This window comes from Vicugna pacos, unplaced genomic scaffold, assembly GCF_048564905.1.
Source record: "Vicugna pacos unplaced genomic scaffold, VicPac4 scaffold_77, whole genome shotgun sequence".
In the NCBI taxonomy this organism is placed as follows: Eukaryota; Metazoa; Chordata; class Mammalia; order Artiodactyla; family Camelidae; genus Vicugna; species Vicugna pacos.
This window is the reverse complement of record NW_027328758.1, coordinates 3501990-3515971: the sequence shown is the minus strand read 5'-3', so window position 1 is coordinate 3515971 and position 13982 is coordinate 3501990.

Genomic DNA, 13982 nt, shown 5'->3' with positions numbered 1-13982 from the left:
AGTGTGTGTGAAAGCCGTCCTTCACCTAGCTTGAAGGGAACACAAAGTTTCTTTTCAGTTGCCAACTCCACTCCATACATATATATGGGGAGGTACAAGCTCCAACTCGGTTTTACAGTGAAAACGGCAGGCACTTCAAACCGGCACTAGGAAACAGACTGAGAGACCAGAGTAAGGGTTTCTCCTGCAACCCGTTCCCTTTGTGCTGGATGAACGAACGTCTCTCCACATGCTCAGTTCTGAGAGATAAGTGTGTGTGAAAGCCGTCCTTCACCTAGCTTGAAGGAAACACAAAGTTTCTTTTCAGTTGCCAACTCCACTCCATACATATATATGGGGAGGTACAAGCTCCAACTCGGTTTTACAGTGAAAACGGCAGGCACTTCAAACCGGCACTAGGAAACAGACTGAGAGACCAGAGTAAGGGTTTCTCCTGCAACCCGTTCCCTTTGTGCTGGATGAACGAACGTCTCTCCACATGCTCAGTTCTGAGAGATAAGTGTGTGTGAAAGCCGTCCTTCACCTAGCTTGAAGGGAACACAAAGTTTCTTTTCAGTTGCCAACTCCACTCCATACATATATATGGGGAGGTACAAGCTCCAACTCGGTTTTACAGTGAAAACGGCAGGCACTTCAAACCGGCACTAGGAAACAGACTGAGAAACCAGAGTAAGGGTTTCTCCTGCAACCCGTTCCCTTTGTGCTGGATGAACGAACGTCTCTCCACATGCTCAGTTCTGAGAGATAAGTGTGTGTGAAAGCCGTCCTTCACCTAGCTTGAAGGGAACACAAAGTTTCTTTTCAGTTGCCAACTCCACTCCATACATATATATGGGGAGGTACAAGCTCCAACTCGGTTTTACAGTGAAAACGGCAGGCACTTCAAACCGGCACTAGAAAAACAGACTGAGAAACCAGAGTAAGGGTTTCTCCTGCAACCCGTTCCCTTTGTGCTGGATGAACGAACGTCTCTCCACATGCTCAGTTCTGAGAGATAAGTGTGTGTGAAAGCCGTCCTTCACCTAGCTTGAAGGGAACACAAAGTTTCTTTTCAGTTGCCAACTCCACTCCATACATATATATGGGGAGGTACAAGCTCCAACTCGGTTTTACAGTGAAAACGGCAGGCACTTCAAACCGGCACTAGGAAACAGACTGAGAGACCAGAGTAAGGGTTTCTCCTGCAACCCGTTCCCTTTGTGCTGGATGAACGAACGTCTCTCCACATGCTCAGTTCTGAGAGATAAGTGTGTGTGAAAGCCGTCCTTCACCTAGCTTGAAGGGAACACAAAGTTTCTTTTCAGTTGCCAACTCCACTCCATACATATATATGGGGAGGTACAAGCTCCAACTCGGTTTTACAGTGAAAACGGCAGGCACTTCAAACCGGCACTAGGAAACAGACTGAGAGACCAGAGTAAGGGTTTCTCCTGCAACCCGTTCCCTTTGTGCTGGATGAACGAACGTCTCTCCACATGCTCAGTTCTGAGAGATAAGTGTGTGTGAAAGCCGTCCTTCACCTAGCTTGAAGGGAACACAAAGTTTCTTTTCAGTTGCCAACTCCACTCCATACATATATATGGGGAGGTACAAACTCCAACTCGGTTTTACAGTGAAAACGGCAGGCACTTCAAACCGGCACTAGGAAACAGACTGAGAGACCAGAGTAAGGGTTTCTCCTGCTACCCGTTCCCTTTGTGCTGGATGAACGAACGTCTCTCCACATGCTCAGTTCTGAGAGATAAGTGTGTGTGAAAGCCGTCCTTCACCTAGCTTGAAGGGAACACAAAGTTTCATTTCAGTTGCCAACTCCACTCCATACATATATAAGGGGAGGTACAAGCTCCAACTCGGTTTTACAGTGAAAACGGCAGGCACTTCAAACCGGCACTAGGAAACAGACTGAGAGACCAGAGTAAGGGTTTCTCCTGCAACCCGTTCCCTTTGTGCTGGATGAACGAACGTCTCTCCACATGCTCAGTTCTGAGAGATAAGTGTGTGTGAAAGCCGTCCTTCACCTAGCTTGAAGGGAACACAAAGTTTCTTTTCAGTTGCCAACTCCACTCCATACATATATATGGGGAGGTACAAGCTCCAACTCGGTTTTACAGTGAAAACGGCAGGCACTTCAAACCGGCACTAGGAAACAGACTGAGAGACCAGAGTAAGGGTTTATCCTGCAACCCGTTCCCTTTGTGCTGGATGAACGAACGTCTCTCCACATGCTCAGTTCTGAGAGATAAGTGTGTGTGAAAGCCGTCCTTCACCTAGCTTGAAGGGAACACAAAGTTTCTTTTCAGTTGCCAACTCCACTCCATACATATATATGGGGAGGTACAAGCTCCAACTCGGTTTTACAGTGAAAACGGCAGGCACTTCAAACCGGCACTAGGAAACAGACTGAGAAACCAGAGTAAGGGTTTCTCCTGCAACCCGTTCCCTTTGTGCTGGATGAACGAACGTCTCTCCACATGCTCAGTTCTGAGAGATAAGTGTGTGTGAAAGCCGTCCTTCACCTAGCTTGAAGGGAACACAAAGTTTCTTTTCAGTTGCCAACTCCACTCCATACATATATATGGGGAGGTACAAGCTCCAACTCGGTTTTACAGTGAAAACGGCAGGCACTTCAAACCGGCACTAGGAAACAGACTGAGAGACCAGAGTAAGGGTTTCTCCTGCAACCCGTTCCCTTTGTGCTGGATGAACGAACGTCTCTCCACATGCTCAGTTCTGAGAGATAAGTGTGTGTGAAAGCCGTCCTTCACCTAGCTTGAAGGGAACACAAAGTTTCTTTTCAGTTGCCAACTCCACTCCATACATATATATGGGGAGGTACAAGCTCCAACTCGGTTTTACAGTGAAAACGGCAGGCACTTCAAACCGGCACTAGGAAACAGACTGAGAGACCAGAGTAAGGGTTTCTCCTGCAACCCGTTCCCTTTGTGCTGGATGAACGAACGTCTCTCCACATGCTCAGTTCTGAGAGATAAGTGTGTGTGAAAGCCGTCCTTCACCTAGCTTGAAGGGAACAGAAAGTTTCTTTTCAGTTGCCAACTGCACTCCATACATATATATGGGGAGGTACAAGCTCCAACTCGGTTTTACAGTGAAAACGGCAGGCACTTCAAACCGGCACTAGAAAAACAGACTGAGAAACCAGAGTAAGGGTTTCTCCTGCAACCCGTTCCCTTTGTGCTGGATGAACGAACGTCTCTCCACATGCTCAGTTCTGAGAGATAAGTGTGTGTGAAAGCCGTCCTTCACCTAGCTTGAAGGGAACACAAAGTTTCTTTTCAGTTGCCAACTCCACTCCATACATATATATGGGGAGGTACAAGCTCCAACTCGGTTTTACAGTGAAAACGGCAGGCACTTCAAACCGGCACTAGGAAACAGACTGAGAGACCAGAGTAAGGGTTTCTCCTGCAACCCGTTCCCTTTGTGCTGGATGAACGAACGTCTCTCCACATGCTCAGTTCTGAGAGATAAGTGTGTGTGAAAGCCGTCCTTCACCTAGCTTGAAGGAAACACAAAGTTTCTTTTCAGTTGCCAACTCCACTCCATACATATATATGGGGAGGTACAAGCTCCAACTCGGTTTTACAGTGAAAACGGCAGGCACTTCAAACCGGCACTAGGAAACAGACTGAGAGACCAGAGTAAGGGTTTCTCCTGCAACCCGTTCCCTTTGTGCTGGATGAACGAACGTCTCTCCACATGCTCAGTTCTGAGAGATAAGTGTGTGTGAAAGCCGTCCTTCACCTAGCTTGAAGGGAACACAAAGTTTCTTTTCAGTTGCCAACTCCACTCCATACATATATATGGGGAGGTACAAGCTCCAACTCGGTTTTACAGTGAAAACGGCAGGCACTTCAAACCGGCACTAGGAAACAGACTGAGAGACCAGAGTAAGGGTTTCTCCTGCTACCCGTTCCCTTTGTGCTGGATGAACGAACGTCTCTCCACATGCTCAGTTCTGAGAGATAAGTGTGTGTGAAAGCCGTCCTTCACCTAGCTTGAAGGGAACACAAAGTTTCATTTCAGTTGCCAACTCCACTCCATACATATATATGGGGAGGTACAAGCTCCAACTCGGTTTTACAGTGAAAACGGCAGGCACTTCAAACCGGCACTAGGAAACAGACTGAGAGACCAGAGTAAGGGTTTCTCCTGCAACCCGTTCCCTTTGTGCTGGATGAACGAACGTCTCTCCACATGCTCAGTTCTGAGAGATAAGTGTGTGTGAAAGCCGTCCTTCACCTAGCTTGAAGGGAACACAAAGTTTCTTTTCAGTTGCCAACTCCACTCCATACATATATATGGGGAGGTACAAGCTCCAACTCGGTTTTACAGTGAAAACGGCAGGCACTTCAAACCGGCACTAGGAAACAGACTGAGAGACCAGAGTAAGGGTTTCTCCTGCAACCCGTTCCCTTTGTGCTGGATGAACGAACGTCTCTCCACATGCTCAGTTCTGAGAGATAAGTGTGTGTGAAAGCCGTCCTTCACCTAGCTTGAAGGGAACACAAAGTTTCTTTTCAGTTGCCAACTCCACTCCATACATATATATGGGGAGGTACAAGCTCCAACTCGGTTTTACAGTGAAAACGGCAGGCACTTCAAACCGGCACTAGGAAACAGACTGAGAAACCAGAGTAAGGGTTTCTCCTGCAACCAGTTCCCTTTGTGCTGGATGAACGAACGTCTCTCCACATGCTCAGTTCTGAGAGATAAGTGTGTGTGAAAGCCGTCCTTCACCTAGCTTGAAGGGAACACAAAGTTTCTTTTCAGTTGCCAACTCCACTCCATACATATATATGGGGAGGTACAAGCTCCAACTCGGTTTTACAGTGAAAACGGCAGGCACTTCAAACCGGCACTAGGAAACAGACTGAGAGACCAGAGTAAGGGTTTCTCCTGCAACCCGTTCCCTTTGTGCTGGATGAACGAACGTCTCTCCACATGCTCAGTTCTGAGAGATAAGTGTGTGTGAAAGCCGTCCTTCACCTAGCTTGAAGGGAACACAAAGTTTCTTTTCAGTTGCCAACTCCACTCCATACATATATATGGGGAGGTACAAGCTCCAACTCGGTTTTACAGTGAAAACGGCAGGCACTTCAAACCGGCACTAGGAAACAGACTGAGAGACCAGAGTAAGGGTTTCTCCTGCTACCCGTTCCCTTTGTGCTGGATGAACGAACGTCTCTCCACATGCTCAGTTCTGAGAGATAAGTGTGTGTGAAAGCCGTCCTTCACCTAGCTTGAAGGGAACACAAAGTTTCATTTCAGTTGCCAACTCCAATCCATACATATATATGGGGAGGTACAAGCTCCAACTCGGTTTTACAGTGAAAACGGCAGGCACTTCAAACCGGCACTAGGAAACAGACTGAGAGACCAGAGTAAGGGTTTCTCCTGCAACCCGTTCCCTTTGTGCTGGATGAACGAACGTCTCTCCACATGCTCAGTTCTGAGAGATAAGTGTGTGTGAAAGCCGTCCTTCACCTAGCTTGAAGGGAACACAAAGTTTCTTTTCAGTTGCCAACTCCACTCCATACATATATATGGGGAGGTACAAGCTCCAACTCGGTTTTACAGTGAAAACGGCAGGCACTTCAAACCGGCACTAGGAAACAGACTGAGAGACCAGAGTAAGGGTTTCTCCTGCAACCCGTTCCCTTTGTGCTGGATGAACGAACGTCTCTCCACATGCTCAGTTCTGAGAGATAAGTGTGTGTGAAAGCCGTCCTTCACCTAGCTTGAAGGGAACACAAAGTTTCTTTTCAGTTGCCAACTCCACTCCATACATATATATGGGGAGGTACAAGCTCCAACTCGGTTTTACAGTGAAAACGGCAGGCACTTCAAACCGGCACTAGGAAACAGACTGAGAGACCAGAGTAAGGGTTTCTCCTGCTACCCGTTCCCTTTGTGCTGGATGAACGAACGTCTCTCCACATGCTCAGTTCTGAGAGATAAGTGTGTGTGAAAGCCGTCCTTCACCTAGCTTGAAGGGAACACAAAGTTTCATTTCAGTTGCCAACTCCACTCCATACATATATATGGGGAGGTACAAGCTCCAACTCGGTTTTACAGTGAAAACGGCAGGCACTTCAAACCGGCACTAGGAAACAGACTGAGAGACCAGAGTAAGGGTTTCTCCTGCAACCCGTTCCCTTTGTGCTGGATGAACGAACGTCTCTCCACATGCTCAGTTCTGAGAGATAAGTGTGTGTGAAAGCCGTCCTTCACCTAGCTTGAAGGGAACACAAAGTTTCTTTTCAGTTGCCAACTCCACTCCATACATATATATGGGGAGGTACAAGCTCCAACTCGGTTTTACAGTGAAAACGGCAGGCACTTCAAACCGGCACTAGGAAACAGACTGAGAGACCAGAGTAAGGGTTTCTCCTGCTACCCGTTCCCTTTGTGCTGGATGAACGAACGTCTCTCCACATGCTCAGTTCTGAGAGATAAGTGTGTGTGAAAGCCGTCCTTCACCTAGCTTGAAGGGAACACAAAGTTTCTTTTCAGTTGCCAACTCCACTCCATACATATATATGGGGAGGTACAAGCTCCAACTCGGTTTTACAGTGAAAACGGCAGGCACTTCAAACCGGCACTAGGAAACAGACTGAGAGACCAGAGTAAGGGTTTCTCCTGCTACCCGTTCCCTTTGTGCTGGATGAACGAACGTCTCTCCACATGCTCAGTTCTGAGAGATAAGTGTGTGTGAAAGCCGTCCTTCACCTAGCTTGAAGGGAACACAAAGTTTCTTTTCAGTTGCCAACTCCACTCCATACATATATATGGGGAGGTACAAGCTCCAACTCGGTTTTACAGTGAAAACGGCAGGCACTTCAAACCGGCACTAGGAAACAGACTGAGAGACCAGAGTAAGGGTTTATCCTGCAACCCGTTCCCTTTGTGCTGGATGAACGAACGTCTCTCCACATGCTCAGTTCTGAGAGATAAGTGTGTGTGAAAGCCGTCCTTCACCTAGCTTGAAGGGAACACAAAGTTTCTTTTCAGTTGCCAACTCCACTCCATACATATATATGGGGAGGTACAAGCTCCAACTCGGTTTTACAGTGAAAACGGCAGGCACTTCAAACCGGCACTAGGAAACAGACTGAGAAACCAGAGTAAGGGTTTCTCCTGCAACCCGTTCCCTTTGTGCTGGATGAACGAACGTCTCTCCACATGCTCAGTTCTGAGAGATAAGTGTGTGTGAAAGCCGTCCTTCACCTAGCTTGAAGGGAACACAAAGTTTCTTTTCAGTTGCCAACTCCACTCCATACATATATATGGGGAGGTACAAGCTCCAACTCGGTTTTACAGTGAAAACGGCAGGCACTTCAAACCGGCACTAGGAAACAGACTGAGAGACCAGAGTAAGGGTTTCTCCTGCAACCCGTTCCCTTTGTGCTGGATGAACGAACGTCTCTCCACATGCTCAGTTCTGAGAGATAAGTGTGTGTGAAAGCCGTCCTTCACCTAGCTTGAAGGGAACACAAAGTTTCTTTTCAGTTGCCAACTCCACTCCATACATATATATGGGGAGGTACAAGCTCCAACTCGGTTTTACAGTGAAAACGGCAGGCACTTCAAACCGGCACTAGGAAACAGACTGAGAGACCAGAGTAAGGGTTTCTCCTGCAACCCGTTCCCTTTGTGCTGGATGAACGAACGTCTCTCCACATGCTCAGTTCTGAGAGATAAGTGTGTGTGAAAGCCGTCCTTCACCTAGCTTGAAGGGAACAGAAAGTTTCTTTTCAGTTGCCAACTGCACTCCATACATATATATGGGGAGGTACAAGCTCCAACTCGGTTTTACAGTGAAAACGGCAGGCACTTCAAACCGGCACTAGAAAAACAGACTGAGAAACCAGAGTAAGGGTTTCTCCTGCAACCCGTTCCCTTTGTGCTGGATGAACGAACGTCTCTCCACATGCTCAGTTCTGAGAGATAAGTGTGTGTGAAAGCCGTCCTTCACCTAGCTTGAAGGGAACACAAAGTTTCTTTTCAGTTGCCAACTCCACTCCATACATATATATGGGGAGGTACAAGCTCCAACTCGGTTTTACAGTGAAAACGGCAGGCACTTCAAACCGGCACTAGGAAACAGACTGAGAGACCAGAGTAAGGGTTTCTCCTGCAACCCGTTCCCTTTGTGCTGGATGAACGAACGTCTCTCCACATGCTCAGTTCTGAGAGATAAGTGTGTGTGAAAGCCGTCCTTCACCTAGCTTGAAGGAAACACAAAGTTTCTTTTCAGTTGCCAACTCCACTCCATACATATATATGGGGAGGTACAAGCTCCAACTCGGTTTTACAGTGAAAACGGCAGGCACTTCAAACCGGCACTAGGAAACAGACTGAGAGACCAGAGTAAGGGTTTCTCCTGCAACCCGTTCCCTTTGTGCTGGATGAACGAACGTCTCTCCACATGCTCAGTTCTGAGAGATAAGTGTGTGTGAAAGCCGTCCTTCACCTAGCTTGAAGGGAACACAAAGTTTCTTTTCAGTTGCCAACTCCACTCCATACATATATATGGGGAGGTACAAGCTCCAACTCGGTTTTACAGTGAAAACGGCAGGCACTTCAAACCGGCACTAGGAAACAGACTGAGAGACCAGAGTAAGGGTTTCTCCTGCTACCCGTTCCCTTTGTGCTGGATGAACGAACGTCTCTCCACATGCTCAGTTCTGAGAGATAAGTGTGTGTGAAAGCCGTCCTTCACCTAGCTTGAAGGGAACACAAAGTTTCATTTCAGTTGCCAACTCCACTCCATACATATATATGGGGAGGTACAAGCTCCAACTCGGTTTTACACTGAAAACGGCAGGCACTTCAAACCGGCACTAGGAAACAGACTGAGAGACCAGAGTAAGGGTTTCTCCTGCAACCCGTTCCCTTTGTGCTGGATGAACGAACGTCTCTCCACATGCTCAGTTCTGAGAGATAAGTGTGTGTGAAAGCCGTCCTTCACCTAGCTTGAAGGGAACACAAAGTTTCTTTTCAGTTGCCAACTCCACTCCATACATATATATGGGGAGGTACAAGCTCCAACTCGGTTTTACAGTGAAAACGGCAGGCACTTCAAACCGGCACTAGGAAACAGACTGAGAGACCAGAGTAAGGGTTTCTCCTGCAACCCGTTCCCTTTGTGCTGGATGAACGAACGTCTCTCCACATGCTCAGTTCTGAGAGATAAGTGTGTGTGAAAGCCGTCCTTCACCTAGCTTGAAGGGAACACAAAGTTTCTTTTCAGTTGCCAACTCCACTCCATACATATATATGGGGAGGTACAAGCTCCAACTCGGTTTTACAGTGAAAACGGCAGGCACTTCAAACCGGCACTAGGAAACAGACTGAGAAACCAGAGTAAGGGTTTCTCCTGCAACCCGTTCCCTTTGTGCTGGATGAACGAACGTCTCTCCACATGCTCAGTTCTGAGAGATAAGTGTGTGTGAAAGCCGTCCTTCACCTAGCTTGAAGGGAACACAAAGTTTCTTTTCAGTTGCCAACTCCACTCCATACATATATATGGGGAGGTACAAGCTCCAACTCGGTTTTACAGTGAAAACGGCAGGCACTTCAAACCGGCACTAGGAAACAGACTGAGAGACCAGAGTAAGGGTTTCTCCTGCAACCCGTTCCCTTTGTGCTGGATGAACGAACGTCTCTCCACATGCTCAGTTCTGAGAGATAAGTGTGTGTGAAAGCCGTCCTTCACCTAGCTTGAAGGGAACACAAAGTTTCTTTTCAGTTGCCAACTCCACTCCATACATATATATGGGGAGGTACAAGCTCCAACTCGGTTTTACAGTGAAAACGGCAGGCACTTCAAACCGGCACTAGGAAATAGACTGAGAGACCAGAGTAAGGGTTTCTCCTGCTACCCGTTCCCTTTGTGCTGGATGAACGAACGTCTCTCCACATGCTCAGTTCTGAGAGATAAGTGTGTGTGAAAGCCGTCCTTCACCTAGCTTGAAGGGAACACAAAGTTTCATTTCAGTTGCCAACTCCACTCCATACATATATATGGGGAGGTACAAGCTCCAACTCGGTTTTACAGTGAAAACGGCAGGCACTTCAAACCGGCACTAGGAAACAGACTGAGAGACCAGAGTAAGGGTTTCTCCTGCAACCCGTTCCCTTTGTGCTGGATGAACGAACGTCTCTCCACATGCTCAGTTCTGAGAGATAAGTGTGTGTGAAAGCCGTCCTTCACCTAGCTTGAAGGGAACACAAAGTTTCTTTTCAGTTGCCAACTCCACTCCATACATATATATGGGGAGGTACAAGCTCCAACTCGGTTTTACAGTGAAAACGGCAGGCACTTCAAACCGGCACTAGGAAACAGACTGAGAAACCAGAGTAAGGGTTTCTCCTGCAACCCGTTCCCTTTGTGCTGGATGAACGAACGTCTCTCCACATGCTCAGTTCTGAGAGATAAGTGTGTGTGAAAGCCGTCCTTCACCTAGCTTGAAGGGAACACAAAGTTTCTTTTCAGTTGCCAACTCCACTCCATACATATATATGGGGAGGTACAAGCTCCAACTCGGTTTTACAGTGAAAACGGCAGGCACTTCAAACCGGCACTAGGAAACAGACTGAGAGACCAGAGTAAGGGTTTCTCCTGCAACCCGTTCCCTTTGTGCTGGATGAACGAACGTCTCTCCACATGCTCAGTTCTGAGAGATAAGTGTGTGTGAAAGCCGTCCTTCACCTAGCTTGAAGGAAACACAAAGTTTCTTTTCAGTTGCCAACTCCACTCCATACATATATATGGGGAGGTACAAGCTCCAACTCGGTTTTACAGTGAAAACGGCAGGCACTTCAAACCGGCACTAGGAAACAGACTGAGAGACCAGAGTAAGGGTTTCTCCTGCAACCCGTTCCCTTTGTGCTGGATGAACGAACGTCTCTCCACATGCTCAGTTCTGAGAGATAAGTGTGTGTGAAAGCCGTCCTTCACCTAGCTTGAAGGGAACACAAAGTTTCTTTTCAGTTGCCAACTCCACTCCATACATATATATGGGGAGGTACAAGCTCCAACTCGGTTTTACAGTGAAAACGGCAGGCACTTCAAACCGGCACTAGGAAACAGACTGAGAGACCAGAGTAAGGGTTTCTCCTGCTACCCGTTCCCTTTGTGCTGGATGAACGAACGTCTCTCCACATGCTCAGTTCTGAGAGATAAGTGTGTGTGAAAGCCGTCCTTCACCTAGCTTGAAGGGAACACAAAGTTTCATTTCAGTTGCCAACTCCACTCCATACATATATATGGGGAGGTACAAGCTCCAACTCGGTTTTACAGTGAAAACGGCAGGCACTTCAAACCGGCACTAGGAAACAGACTGAGAGACCAGAGTAAGGGTTTCTCCTGCTACCCGTTCCCTTTGTGCTGGATGAACGAACGTCTCTCCACATGCTCAGTTCTGAGAGATAAGTGTGTGTGAAAGCCGTCCTTCACCTAGCTTGAAGGGAACACAAAGTTTCATTTCAGTTGCCAACTCCACTCCATACATATATATGGGGAGGTACAAGCTCCAACTCGGTTTTACAGTGAAAACGGCAGGCACTTCAAACCGGCACTAGGAAACAGACTGAGAGACCAGAGTAAGGGTTTCTCCTGCAACCCGTTCCCTTTGTGCTGGATGAACGAACGTCTCTCCACATGCTCAGTTCTGAGAGATAAGTGTGTGTGAAAGCCGTCCTTCACCTAGCTTGAAGGGAACACAAAGTTTCTTTTCAGTTGCCAACTCCACTCCATACATATATATGGGGAGGTACAAGCTCCAACTCGGTTTTACAGTGAAAACGGCAGGCACTTCAAACCGGCACTAGGAAACAGACTGAGAGACCAGAGTAAGGGTTTCTCCTGCAACCCGTTCCCTTTGTGCTGGATGAACGAACGTCTCTCCACATGCTCAGTTCTGAGAGATAAGTGTGTGTGAAAGCCGTCCTTCACCTAGCTTGAAGGGAACACAAAGTTTCTTTTCAGTTGCCAACTCCACTCCATACATATATATGGGGAGGTACAAGCTCCAACTCGGTTTTACAGTGAAAACGGCAGGCACTTCAAACCGGCACTAGGAAACAGACTGAGAGACCAGAGTAAGGGTTTCTCCTGCTACCCGTTCCCTTTGTGCTGGATGAACGAACGTCTCTCCACATGCTCAGTTCTGAGAGATAAGTGTGTGTGAAAGCCGTCCTTCACCTAGCTTGAAGGGAACACAAAGTTTCATTTCAGTTGCCAACTCCACTCCATACATATATATGGGGAGGTACAAGCTCCAACTCGGTTTTACAGTGAAAACGGCAGGCACTTCAAACCGGCACTAGGAAACAGACTGAGAGACCAGAGTAAGGGTTTCTCCTGCAACCCGTTCCCTTTGTGCTGGATGAACGAACGTCTCTCCACATGCTCAGTTCTGAGAGATAAGTGTGTGTGAAAGCCGTCCTTCACCTAGCTTGAAGGGAACACAAAGTTTCTTTTCAGTTGCCAACTCCACTCCATACATATATATGGGGAGGTACAAGCTCCAACTCGGTTTTACAGTGAAAACGGCAGGCACTTCAAACCGGCACTAGGAAACAGACTGAGAGACCAGAGTAAGGGTTTCTCCTGCAACCCGTTCCCTTTGTGCTGGATGAACGAACGTCTCTCCACATGCTCAGTTCTGAGAGATAAGTGTGTGTGAAAGCCGTCCTTCACCTAGCTTGAAGGGAACACAAAGTTTCTTTTCAGTTGCCAACTCCACTCCATACATATATATGGGGAGGTACAAGCTCCAACTCGGTTTTACAGTGAAAACGGCAGGCACTTCAAACCGGCACTAGGAAACAGACTGAGAGACCAGAGTAAGGGTTTCTCCTGCAACCCGTTCCCTTTGTGCTGGATGAACGAACGTCTCTCCACATGCTCAGTTCTGAGAGATAAGTGTGTGTGAAAGCCGTCCTTCACCTAGCTTGAAGGAAACACAAAGTTTCTTTTCAGTTGCCAACTCCACTCCATACATATATATGGGGAGGTACAAGCTCCAACTCGGTTTTACAGTGAAAACGGCAGGCACTTCAAACCGGCACTAGGAAACAGACTGAGAGACCAGAGTAAGGGTTTCTCCTGCAACCCGTTCCCTTTGTGCTGGATGAACGAACGTCTCTCCACATGCTCAGTTCTGAGAGATAAGTGTGTGTGAAAGCCGTCCTTCACCTAGCTTGAAGGGAACACAAAGTTTCTTTTCAGTTGCCAACTCCACTCCATACATATATATGGGGAGGTACAAGCTCCAACTCGGTTTTACAGTGAAAACGGCAGGCACTTCAAACCGGCACTAGGAAACAGACTGAGAGACCAGAGTAAGGGTTTCTCCTGCTACCCGTTCCCTTTGTGCTGGATGAACGAACGTCTCTCCACATGCTCAGTTCTGAGAGATAAGTGTGTGTGAAAGCCGTCCTTCACCTAGCTTGAAGGGAACACAAAGTTTCATTTCAGTTGCCAACTCCACTCCATACATATATATGGGGAGGTACAAGCTCCAACTCGGTTTTACAGTGAAAACGGCAGGCACTTCAAACCGGCACTAGGAAACAGACTGAGAGACCAGAGTAAGGGTTTCTCCTGCAACCCGTTCCCTTTGTGCTGGATGAACGAACGTCTCTCCACATGCTCAGTTCTGAGAGATAAGTGTGTGTGAAAGCCGTCCTTCACCTAGCTTGAAGGGAACACAAAGTTTCTTTTCAGTTGCCAACTCCACTCCATACATATATATGGGGAGGTACAAGCTCCAACTCGGTTTTACAGTGAAAACGGCAGGCACTTCAAACCGGCACTAGGAAACAGACTGAGAGACCAGAGTAAGGGTTTCTCCTGCAACCCGTTCCCTTTGTGCTGGATGAACGAACGTCTCTCCACATGCTCAGTTCTGAGAGATAAGTGTGTGTGAAAGCCGTCCTTCACCTAGCTTGAA